Source organism: Mya arenaria, chromosome 7 (assembly GCF_026914265.1).
Source record: "Mya arenaria isolate MELC-2E11 chromosome 7, ASM2691426v1".
Taxonomy (NCBI): domain Eukaryota; kingdom Metazoa; phylum Mollusca; class Bivalvia; order Myida; family Myidae; genus Mya; species Mya arenaria.
Window position 1 is genome coordinate 48,186,954 of NC_069128.1, and position 14,186 is coordinate 48,201,139.

Here is a 14,186-nt window from a genome sequence, read left to right on the forward strand (position 1 = left end):
GAGAAGCAGTTTGATTCAGACTATTGATGTACGCACATGTAAAACACATGTAAAATGTTTGTAGTAAACCTTTAAAGGGACTGTACACCAGATTGGCACGAATCTCAGGACAATTCTTTAATAGAATGTGTTACGCTTTGATATCATAATTGTAAAAAAGTACCAAAATGTAAAACAAATTGTCTCGGAGACCGGATTCGAACACGTGTCGTCAAAATTGCAGTCGAGCGTTGTATCCACTGAACTACGAAGGATTACTCTAAACAAGTGGTATATTAAAGCTATATACCTAACTTGGTAATATATCGTAATAACATCGATTAGCCAATCACGCATAAGGAATTGATTCTACTAGGTAGACATACCCAGTAAACGTTAATTTCCATTTTTATGGAAAATACGAAATAACTGCTAAACTTAAATAAATTGTAAACTATGTGGTACTTTAGTTAGTAAGTTTCAATGCATTGTAGACATTAAAACCAAGTTTATGTCAGTTTTCGACAATTTTCTTTTTTCTTGCAAATTGGTCATCTGGTGCACAGTCCATTTAAGTGTCTTTATTACATACCTTCAAAAATCTGCGATATTCGTTGTATTGGATATTGCACAATTGTCATCGCACGCATTAAGCCACTACACTACTATATTTCCATAAAGTTGAAACGAAATGATTTTACACATAAATAACAAGGTCGTGTAAGGACTCAATTTTACTGTAATATAATCATTTCTTATTACATGAAGAAAACATTCATTCAATATATGTTAATAAAAACAAGAGCGAAACATTAACAGTACAATGTAATATTTGTTAACATTCATATAATAATTGACATGCAAATGTATTCGGCCACTAGTTTTACCAGCATACACTACAGCCCTTTCCCAAAATGTCCTAGGAAAGGCAAAATGATTACTTTATCATATAAGTCATGAAACAAATGTTATATTTCATTTGAACACATTCATAGTAATGACAATAGTGTAAGAATTAAATTAAATACACAGAGAGCGAAATCTACTTTATATCTATGAATGTACTTCCGTAAAAAATTTTTTTTATAATATCCAAAATATTTCCAGATCAAAGTATTTTGAGTGCTCAAAGGATGCACTTGTGTAGTGCTCTTAAGTGTTTTTAGCTTTGGACTGGTAATAATACATAGTTCAAAATAGTGTTTTTCAGCGTTACAGTGACTACATAACAGAGAGATTTTGAGATAATTTTTTAATTTTATATGATTTAAGATCAGTTAAGATTTTTTTCATGTTAGACTGATAAGCGGCGTTCTCAGCAGACAAAAAAATGGGACATCAGTTCCTTTGAACTTTTGTTATAATAACGATTGTAATCGATGGGTGAAGGCGAATGTCCTGTGTATAGATCGAGGCATGTCAAAACGAAATGCGTAAATAATGCTGATCGACGGTTGAGTTCCAATTTCATATTTAAATAAAAAATATTTGACATGTACTGTTACAACCAAGACTCAATATTATATACAGAAACACAAGTTTCCTTACAATCACAACGCAGCTTTGATGTTGCTATCCAACCATTGCTTTTCATTTCGCAGACCCTGTCAAAATGTAAACGCATAGTAATTTGTTTAAATTAAAGTGCTTAAAATTGTCCATTATATACATTTTATGAACGCCACATTTAAATTCAAAACCATTAAGAGTTATCAGCTTGCTATTTTCTTGAGGCCAAAGGGAAGCGACTACTGAACTTTGAATAAGATAAGTCATGAAAGTAGCCTCACTTATCAAATGTTAATGTATGTATTGTAGCTAAAGTACTAGTGAACATGTTGAACAATTGCAAGTGAAAAGATAAAGAAAAGTTTATCATAAATGTATGACATTCCAAAGTGAATTGTTATTTGTAATAGATAAAGTATTATCAGCGGATTTTTAAACCATTGAGCGTGGATTGTCATATACAATCTGATATAAAATGACTGATCAGTAAGAATATCACTGGCATGTAGATTTATAAACCACAGGCATACCTATACAACTGTATGGACAATACTTTATTAAGGGGTCAAGATGTATAATAGTTTATTTTCAGAAGTACATTATTATAAAACCAAACAATATGAGCACGATGGTCAATAATAAATGAATCCGGGTGAGAGCACGTCTTAGCGGGGCAGGGGTCATCCAGAAGTTGGCGTCCCTTGCCGGTTGCCTCAACTTGCTCGATGCAGCTGATTCCTATGCCCCGATGATCGTTTTTTACACGAAACAAGCTTGCTGCACCCTGAAGTTTGGTTGAACAAGTGTGAATTCAGAATATTTGATATTACCATGGCAATATTCTTCAATTCAACATGCAATGCGTATCAGAAAAAAAGGAAATTATATTTTTCTTGATATAAAAAAAATTACTGCTAAAATGTATTCATTAGAATCCATATACATGAAAGCCCTAATTGAGAGGTAATGCCGTGCTCATATGTAGGCTTTTATCTGAGACTATGACAATAAATTGAACATGGGCCCCTGTTTAACATATTCGCAATATTTATCTGACCAAAAATAGCAGCAGGAAATAAAACACAAATGACTGTCTCCCTCACTTATCATAAACATTTGTAAACATCTTTCTTATAACTCATGACTTTAATGACATTTGAGTGTTCTTTAAATCGATATGGGACGCTCAGTGGAGTCGACCAATGCCAACTATGGGCAAAGGAGAGCCTTTTATAATTCTAAACACGCAATATAAATAGAATAAAAAGACAGATTATTGGAGTTTATGATAATTGTATACCATTATACATTTAAGCTTAGAAGAACCTGATATCAAGAGGCAAGGAGAACGATATCAAAAGTCCTTGCTTTTCATTGTAAACTGGGGTAAGAGAGTAGAAGTCCAGTCTTTGTTGATTAAGCTTTAATTGAACAAAATATATATTTACTTTCAAATTATTCCATAATTATTAATTACAAATCAAATAGTAAATTAGCATATTTTTTTATAAACATTTCAAATATAAGCTAGCTCCGGCACGTAACAATTCAGTTTTATATAACACAAACAACGCACACACACGACACTTCAAGACATACATGATACAATGAGAACAATGACCACATCAGCATGCAAACATTTGAGACATCACATGATAATTAGGATCCCAAATTATATAATGTTTGACAAAGCCAGCAATTTGAAAGTAAGACAAAAGTCTATTAGAGTCAATAATTCAAGATAAATTTTGTGTTTAATCTTATTACAGAGGATGATTGAAGTATTTAAAGAAACAATTAAAACAATACAATTAAGCCAATACTGTTTTAATATTAAGGTAATACATATTTTATCTCAAACTATAATAGATGTCAAAAGAATGTAGCCTTGGGGCCAATGGCTAATATTAATGGATCTCCAAATGGGTACAAACACATATTGCCATCAGTAAAATTTAAATTTACATTCATGCCCTAGACAGGTTTCAAACGTTGGTGAAGAACAGGTCAAATTTATTCGCATGTACAACATATGGTAATTCATTGGAATGCTTACATCAATAATTTATCATCAAGCCCTTCATAGATTGCTTTACTGGAAATCAGTAATATATTAATAACACATAATTACATTATACAAAATATTCATTTTGAATTCTCATTGCTTACCAATCAACGTGGACAAAGATCGGAACCTTTTTTAAAACATGCTTATTCATTGTGATGTTGAACCCAGAACCTAAAGGCGTTGACATGTAAGATTCAGTTCTATGTTTACTTCCTAAATTTAACTGCGAGTTTTAATTCGCTGTTTAAAGGTAAACTGAACTGTAATTTCTAGTTCTTAATTTTATTCATTGTTTCTACTAAACGCGCTCAAGTTTAATATACAAAGCGTAAATTTTGCTTCTACGGTCTACCGTTACCACGGAATCCGGCCTCTGTTCTGCCCATTCTATGGTTGCTAGATGAATTAATGCCCTTGAAATGAGTGGACACTGTGTTGTCTCCCTTTGTTTTAAGTGCGCATGCCCAGCGAGTACCACAATGCATTGCACCATTTACCACAATGCATTGCTTTAATTCCCCGGAAAATGTTAGATATTTCTCGGTTTCTGATATCGCCTACATATTGATATAAGAATTAAATCTACAAAATCTACGTAGTCGGTTTGAATAGCGATACGAAGTGTTTTATATGAATTAAGTCTGTATCCTTGCGATAAATATAAACGTGTTACTTCCCTTGGATTAAAATAAACCATTTAAAATGGAGGCCATGGCAACACTTTCAGAAACCGTCAATGACAGACAAGTCAGTGGCACAAAATAAGGTAGCGATAATGAAATGCAGACGATCTTAAAATTTTACGACCGTGCTCGTATGTTGGGGCAGCTGGTTGAAATGGATTGATTAACCAAACAATAATTGCAGTGCCATTCAATCGTAATACTTGCGAGGACTTGGACAAGTTATACACATTGGAGATTTTTTGATACAAGGAAATTGGAACAACCAGCATTCCATAATATTGCTTTACATTTGGCTGTTTTAAGTCAGCATTTTTAATGGAATGCTGTGTTGCACTCTACTTAGGAAGATAAAATTGTGAGTGATAAAGGTGAGTGATTTGATAATTACTTGTATTTTATCAAAGAATGACCTCCACAATAACAGTTAACAGTAAATCTGTGAGGAAAAGTGGGCCCAATGATGGGCTCGAACCTATGATCACTAAAACACTAACTGATGCCCCATGTTCGTATAGGATTACCCACAAACTCCACCCCTCTCCCTTTTATCTAAAGACTTATCAAGACACCCTTGCATTTAACATAAAAGTTAACCTTGGATGAACAGTGTGTCCGGTGTTGGACTCTAGCCAAAGAACACTCAAAAGTTAGGATGGAATTCTTATTAACTTAACTAACCAAGCTGCTGCTTTCCCAAATACAATGCACACTACAACAATAAGGCAACTGTCAATTCATTGCTGGATTTTCATACCCCGACATCCTTTTTTTGCCGCCACTTTCAAATATTGACTCAAATAAAAATGTTGATCTAGTGTACCGGTATGTATTTGCATATCGGTCCAGAACTGTCTAAGAACTGAGTTTATTCTTCGATGTAAAACATTGACTTATAAAAAAGGAGAAATGTTATGATCTTGATTGTGGTTCGTCTAGAAACTCATGTTATGGCCCCTTATGCATTAAGAAAGAGCATGAACATTCATCTAATGAACAACAAAATACCCCCATTTAAAAAATGGTTGAAAAGCAATTAATTTATATTGGCCAAAAAGACCGTCATTCACATTTTAAATACAACAATGGTTGGTTTTCATTTAAGTGATACTCACTTATTTTGCCTTTTTATTGAAAGTATGTTGTAAAATAAATATGTAAACAAATCATTGAGCTAGAGTTATGGGCCTTTAGCCCCCATAATCACATGATTTAACACTTTTAGGAACTGCTTAAAAGGGAGTGATCTATAAAAATAATAAAACAAATAAAAACAAGAAAGACTGAAAAAAATCATAAATCAACAACTTAAGAGTTTGTGGAAAGTTCAGTTCATAATTCTGGGTGAAAATAAGGTTCAGTGATTTTAATAGAAATTTGTACTATTTACAGTCATCAAAAGGCTGTTGATCCTAGCTAAAAGGCTGTTGATCCTTCAATTGTGCAATTTTTAATACAGGCTTGATTTACAATGGGAAATTCAAGGGCGGATTCAGTATTTGATACTGGGAGGCATAATTTAGGGGCAAAAACATTTAATTTGCAGCCCTCCATCAGAACTCAAATGTATTTAGTTAAAAGCATTGGCAGTGGTTTTTGAAATTTTCACAATTTCTTGATCAAAATGGTGCATTTTGGGGATATTATTTTATTACTCTTTTTCTACTATATTGAAACAAAACTGATCTTAGATATTGGGGGGGGGGGGGGTGTCCCCATCCCACTGGATCTGCTTGTGAAATTCTCTATCAAATTGTGACAAATCAGAAAAGCTAAAATATTAATGCTTTAAGACAAACTTCTTATCATTTTAAATTTTTGTTGTACAGCAGACTGAAAAAACTTTGGGGGGTTTTCTGAATTATTTTAATTAAACCCCACTTGAAAATATATATGTTTACCATATTTACAAGTATACAAGTCATTTTGTGAACAACAAGCAATCAGCTGCTATAAATGCATTGAGTACAAAGAGTGAAATGGACAATGGCTGTATTCTGTCACTCCCAAATAATGACATTTATCTTTTTTATTGAAAAGAGGTTTACACTTTAATTTCTGTTGCAATTAATTATTATTAAGTTTGTCAATTTCTTCATTGTCCTGATCATTGAAAACAATGAAAAATCTTTCCTGAAAATTTAAAAAATAAAACTGCTTGTTGAAATGCATTTTTTGTTGTAATGAATAAAAATTCATACATAAAATAGAGAATTAATTTGATAAAACTTGTGTATGATTTTTAATAATACTACATGTATAAAATACATGGTATTAAGATACTGTTTAACTTGTGCTCATAGAAACATAAGTTTACACTTTTTAAATAATTAATAATAGTAATGTTTCATGACCATTTTCATGATGTTGTCACTGTCATTCAGAAAAACTAAAATAAAATCAAAGTTTAAGGACATTAAATCTGTATGCTGTATGTCAAATTTTGTGTTGGTGGAGATTCGTTCTTTATGTACATGTTATGACCTACTGTTGCTTTGTTTATTATTTTATTGGTGAAATATTCTGTATTCAGCATTTGATGTTTACTTTTATTTTACTGCTTTTTGTCCTTAAACTGTAATTTTATAGGATTTAAAAAATACTGTAAGGTTAAACACTGAACAAATTTCAAACATATTACAGTATTGAAAATCAATTACATGCCATATTTTTATATCAGTATCTTTTTCAACATTTAATATAAGTATAAAAACAAGTATCAGTTATATTGTTTCTTGTGTATAATTTAGATTGGATATCATGAAGATGAATCAACTTAAATAAGTCAACATCATAAAATGCTCATGAATACATGGAATACTCATATGGAAAATCAGTATTGTGAATAATGTTTTTTCAAGACATTATCTAGATCTGCGCTTAAAGCATTAATCAATGTGATTTATCATCATATATATCATAAAATTATAACTGCACTCTCACAGATTGAACGTTTTGACAAATTCTTATTTTTTTCTTGAAACGAGCCAATTTTTGCGAAAAATGCACTGAAACTAGTTATATGACTGCTGACAAAAAATAATGATCTCCGATTTTTATATTTAAGTTCAAAAATTGAATTTTCGAATGGAAATATGAAGTTCTCTGATCTGATCTTTTGTCAGCAATCTTTTATCGTATATTAAATTATTTGCTGATTATAACCTACGCAAAAATTTGCTCTTTCCAAGACAAAGAATAAAAAAGTTGTAAAAACCCTATATATGTGTGAGTGCAGCTTTAACATGTCTTGACCACTTTGTCGTTTAGACTCTAGAGTTGCAAGTTTGTCCTTAATCTTCCCACATCACTTCATTCTTTGAAATCGTATCACACTTACCTTAATTTATCTAGTTAATTTGTATAACTCTGTCAGATTCCGTGAATGGCAGATTGTGACTAAGCATCCCATAGACTACAAATGCACTGGTTTGGAACTGCCACTGCATAGTACATTCATGGCATACTAATCATGTTCAATCAGATGTTTGTAGTAATTTCACCAATTTCCTATGTAGAGAATACATGTGTTTGGTCAAAGCCAGCATGAACCATGATGAAGTTCTCTCACCTTCAGAATGAACAACATATGCGCTTCTTTGCAAATTTCACAATAGATAGTTTTGCAAAATTAATGTTAAAAATAGATGCATACATTTGAAGTTTCTGCTAAATGATTTAACATTTTGTGCAGGTTTTATCTAGCTAACCTTGATGTAAAATTTGGTTGACATTTGAGAACTTTTGCTTAGCAAATAATCTATGCCATGGCTAATTTACATAAAAGGGAAGTTACTCTTTAGTCAAGCCGACGGTTAGAGACGGCCTTTCTTTAAATACAAACTTTGATAGTACTCCATCGATAAATACCTAGGTTTTAAAACTAAAAGCCACTTTTGTTGTAACATAGCACGACATTCCTTTTGTCAGTCAAATGACTGCCACTAAATCAGCTTGGCATTGCCATCGTTTTGCGTGTCACTACTGTTATGCCAAGTTTTTCATGAGAACTTAAGTGCCTAAATTTGTAATGGCTGGCAATTTTTTTCTTGGTCTTTCAACATCACATCTTGTCTGGATTGGACAGAGGCAAAGCTGTTGCCTATTTGGGCTAACACACCGATCCCCAATTGAAATTGTATAACCGCCCCTGCATATTATACTGATACTGGTACACTAAATTATTCACAGATTCAGACTTAAGCCGGTTCAGGAACACAGGATTTATCGTCAGTTTGAAACTGTTTCAAACTTTCTGTGTTTGACTTGGTTGAACATATTGATTCGTTCCATTTCTTCTGTTAACTTTCAAATTAAAAGCGTCTACTTCGGAAGATTAAGCAAAATCCATATGTTTTACTCGTTATTTTGGTGATAAACCATGTAAGTGGACTGGAAACCTCGGAAAGTCCATGTTCTTTACTGAATTTTCGCGGACGCGAAAGTTGATATGTCGATTGACTGGCTCCCGTTTCATCTTCATTCTCTATCAAAACCGAGAGGCAGTACCAAGGGAAGCAACTACGCATGTATAGCAACGCCAAGGGACGCAAGTCAGTTGAGTTTTTCGGAAAATGCGGAACAGGGGGTAGTTTGTAACAAAATTGCCAGCTTATGAAAATGATTTGAACTGAATAACATATCGTATCAAACTTGAAAATTATCAATCTTTTATATCGTTATGTAATAATTAAATGTCAAATATCAGTTCAGTTCTACTTTAAATTCAGTATGATATAAGAGCCATCAACAAAGTCCTTACACAACGAGCGGGTCAATCGCGCTCATCACACATATTTATTATCTATAAGGAATACATTGAATAGGCCAACATTTTAAGTTTATTTAATTTTCTCAGACAAAATAAGATCCTTTTTTTTCGGGGGGGGGGGCGTGATTTCAAGAGTTTATTTTTTAAGATTAAACCTATAGATTCATATTGAATTAATATGTAGAAATAAGCACATTTTTGTTAATCACGTTTACGTGTCATTGAAATATTAAATAGTCCTAAATTATCATAAGCTGGTATCATCTAGCTAGCCAGAATGGACATATGCACAGATATGATTTCAAAAAGCACTTAGATACCATAGGCAGAGTTCTGTAAGTTATGCACAACACAAATGTCTCTATTCGATTTGTACATTTGGAGTTAAAATCCAGTTTCAAAGCCGTATATATAAAAACGTCCACAATGCCTATGTTTTTCCACAAAACAAGATTTGAAAATACACTGATCGTATACAAAATTTCACTTGTATAACTTTACCAGTTCTTTGGAAATCTAAAGTTAAATGAAATGGATGTTTTTTTTTGTTTTCACGAATTGCACATTCACTATCATTTCGCTGTTACAATTTTAACAATAAAAATGATTTTTTAATGAGGTAAACTTTTGTTTCAATCACATGTCCAACTATCAGTTTAAACAGACCTTAATGTAAGCTTTTCTTCTATCAACCTATTTCGGAAAATAGTACATTTGTTTTATCATTATTTGATTTAGATTTTCTCTACTGATCACTGTTTTAACATTTATCTAATTGGTCAGTAAGATACCACACAATAGTATTGCAATGTTTGTATTATTATCTGGAGCCTTTCGATACTGTATCTGGCTGTAGACAATGTTTACCTATAATAATCGAATGTCATTTACATTTTGATACTATAAAGATTAAAGTTCTTGTTCAACATACTATCCAAACAGGTGATTTTTCCATAACGCTCTGAAAAGGACAGTACTGGTTTCTACCTAGAAAACTCGAGCGTGATGCTAGAAGCCATAAGCTTACGTCTCAATCGAGTTAGAGAAATTGGTTTAAACTGACATGCTAACTATAGGGTATGATTATTCTTATCAACGACAAAAAAACAGGTGTAAATGAACAACATCAGGCCCAAATTTCTCGAAACTTATTAAGTTTAACAGGCTAAAGTGGCTTATTTTAATTGGCCAAAAATACATACTTAAGTTGTATTTGGATAAATGGAAAATGGTTTATTGTGATTATCATAAAGACAGTTCCTATCAAAAGTATACAAACTCTTAAAGAAGTAAATATTATTGAAAAACAAAAAGTGAGCTTTTCTTAATTCTGTTATAAGAGACTTAAGAGGTTTCGAGAAATTGGGGCCATAGTTATTAGATTATTGCTATAAATGTATCATGCACTAAACTTAAAATTAACAAATGTAAAAATAAAATTCGTGTTTCCTTTGTCTTTTCATGACACCGACTTTCTTCGTTGAGCAAAGTTAAGCAGCCCTCGAAACGCAGTTTTGGGCTGCAGGCAGGAACTTATTTTTCACGGTATCCTGGACTCGAGCACCTTCTTCATAATGATTTACTAACGGAACGATACTCTCACGAGAAACACCGATCACTCTCTCCGCGATCTCAACAACTTCAGGTATCCTCTTTGAGCAGTATAGACTGCTTAAATCCTTCTCTAATTTGCTGCATTGAGTAATCACCACGGTCGGTTCTGTATCTGCAAATAAAAAACAAAAAAATTGCTGCATACTAAATTTTGGAGAAGGAGGGCCGGGTACTCGTGCGGATGTCAGCGCCTTATAGGTAACTAATACACAAGGATCAAGGCAAAGATCCACAAGGGGGAAGCGCCAAACAGTAGCCTAACGCTACAAGACACATCACACAACTATCAACAAATCGCCATTTGTAAATGTTGGGGCAAACGTCTTGGCACGTTCAGTGGAATATATCTAATTAAAGCTTTGCATTTGTTGTGAACTATTTCAAAACCTCGGGTAGTGGTTGCAGTTTCTTAACTGTAGAACTGATTATTTAGTAGGGAAAATAATCAAATATTTGTGTTTTATTGATGCATAGTAGTAACAAATTTTCCAATAACTGTTTTACCTTCAGAGGCTGAGTCGAATATTTTTTTTCCACTTTTCTTTAAAGGAAATATCATCGAGAGCGTCCATGTATAGCAATGACTTTGCATTTACAACAATAACTGCACAGCTGGGCAAGTAAATGGCTTCTTCTATGAAGCTGTTTCGCTACAAACAAAATACTTTTATTATTTGGAAAGCTTACTGAATAATAATAATAATAATAATAATAATAATAATAATAATAATAATAATAATAATAATAATAATAACAATAATAATAATAATAATAATAATAATAATAATAATAATAATAATAATAATAAAAATAATAATAATAAATATAAAAATAAAAAATAATAATAATGTTCTGCAGCTAAGAAGAAGCTAAAGATATTGCAAAGCAGCATCAGGTGGATTTATAGCATCGGCATGACCAGAATCATAATAATAAGAGAAAAAAACCATGTACGTGTAACGACAAGTCAAGGTCCAGTGAAACAGTACAAGATATATACCGTACTACTTGGTAGTATTTTAAAGATAAAAAATAAGAACACTATAACTTTGCGAATCGGATATGTCGCCTGACAGAAACAGCCGTCATTTCTCTAGTAAATATTACCATGACCTTGAATTATTATATCCCTACCCCAAAAATAATAGAGCTCATTTTGTGAGCATGACCAATGACCAACAAGTTTGGAGACTTAACGACATGCCTTTCAAATCGATCGGAAACGAAAGTGTGACGACGACGCGAACGATGATGATCACAGGCGACACAAACACGAATTTCGATAGATGTGTTTTATGTTGACATGTGATTGTCCGAGCAAGCAATTAGAGGCAAATCGGATAACCTGTTTCAGATTGATGAAAACATTGACTTAAGATATTTTTGTATTTACTGATCATAGTATTCCAATAACTTTGAATTCAAAACTTTCTTGAATTTAACCATCACCGAAAAAGCTAAAACTTCATTTTAAACACAATGTTAAATACGTAAATAGAAAAGCCCGGTTGTTCAAAACTTTCATTAAATTACTTACGCTTACGATGACATGTTAGTGTTAATTAATGACATCAGCGTTATCCTGCTGTTCAAAAATATATCGGCGTAAGCGTTAGCTTACACTGATGTAACGCTGACGTGTTGGCGTTAACATCAGCGTTAAGCTCACTTCCTGTGTTTATTTCCACATGAAGAGTTAATCGTTTTAAAAGTTTAACTTTCATAACTTGATTACAGGCAATGGTGTATTTCACTATTCATTTCATCACTTTGCTTGAGTTAAGTCAAGATTTAATGAATAATGATATAAAAACTAAGGATGCCATTTTTTGTAAAGCAATCGTTATACTTAAAGGTATATATATAACATGATATGTATATACACATGTATATCTATATATACCAAAATTATACAACTGCTTTTAAACTTATGTTATTGTGTTTTTTAATTAATGTCACGGTCATGTTTTAACCATGTTGACTGAATTACTTGCCCTTAACTAGGATATCAGTTTTCGATTCGTATTCAAAATAAAATGCATATTGGTATTTTCAATTAACAGTAAACCTGTTAATTGAAGTGAAACAGGTTGACCCATAAAAGGGGCGATTTATCAGTGGATTGAAGCGGCCGACCGTTTCTAATTTACCGACTTATCTGTGTCGTAATTTTAAGCGTTCGGGTGATGCAAACAGTGGACGAAAATATTATTTAATAAGATAAGTGTGATTTAAAACTGTACTTGTAGTGACTACCTTCGCTTATGGTAAACTACCGATATGGATATAGGAAAGTGAGTTGGTCTTCCACACTTGTCACATTGACAGAGCATTTGTGAAAGCCCAGTCTGTAATCATGATATATTTCACCTCAGGGTCATTTATGCAGGTATCGATGAACGCAACATCTTCGGATATGTTCGGATCACAATTCATCGCATAACAATATACATGGAAACTTTTGATCTTGTTATAGTTTGTATTGTGTCAGCAGGTCCCGTAAAATATAAATCAACATTTTAGAAAGTGCTAAATTATTATTTTACTAAGTTTTGTTGCCAAAAGTGTTTAAATTTAACGTTTAAAATGATTTCAAATGGTCGATCTTTTCCTGCGTAATTGTTTCCGGTTACAGTCGGGTCGTCCTGTTTACAGAATGGGTGAGACAGGATTACTGAAAGGTAATCCGAAATGAAATGAAGTATTTTTTAACGATTCATGAATAAAATAATGAACTATTGGTGTAAATATAAGGAATGAATTGCGGGGTTGGTGTCATTATAGGGGATATAAACGCAATTGGGCTGGTTAAAGTACGCATAGAGTCCTTTAGAGTCCACAAACTTCGACCAGCCCAATTGCGTTTATATCCCCTATAATGACACCAACCCCGCAATTAATTCCTTAAACAATTTGTTGGTAACCATACTCATTTCATAGCCTGTTTACAATTAGTGATTCAGTAAGGTATTGTAAATAAATGTGTTGGTAACACAGAAACAGGTACTCAAAAAATGCGCTTAAAATATAAGTTCAACTTTAACACTACACTAGAATTGTGCAAACAATAATTATAAGTAAAACAAATTACTAGCAGTGACCAGTCAGAGGATAAACTAACATTAAATATCAGGGACAGTATGGTGGACATACCTAATCAGAGCCAAACACACTTGCTCCCGGACTGACTCCGCTTCTGACCATTAAGTCTTACGTTGAAGGTCTTTGGCAAGCAGCTGTACAATTGATTCAATTCCATTGATATCAAACTGTCGCGGCATCACATTTCTAAGTCATCACTTTTCATGTGGATCAAATGAAATAATTTAATCCTCTCCTTTCTTCCGTTGTTGAGAAAAGCACCAACTAATTTACGTTGACTCTAACGTTGGACCAGACCGTTAAACTAACGCCTTCTCTATCGCCGTCAGTTTAGGTGTTCAGTTTCTTTTTTGTCAAAGTTAAAGTAAACGTTATTTTTTTTAGGTCGACAGCGTAACATTTAACGATGATAGTTAACGTTAAATCCTTAACGAGAGTTTTGAACAACCGGGCCAAAATA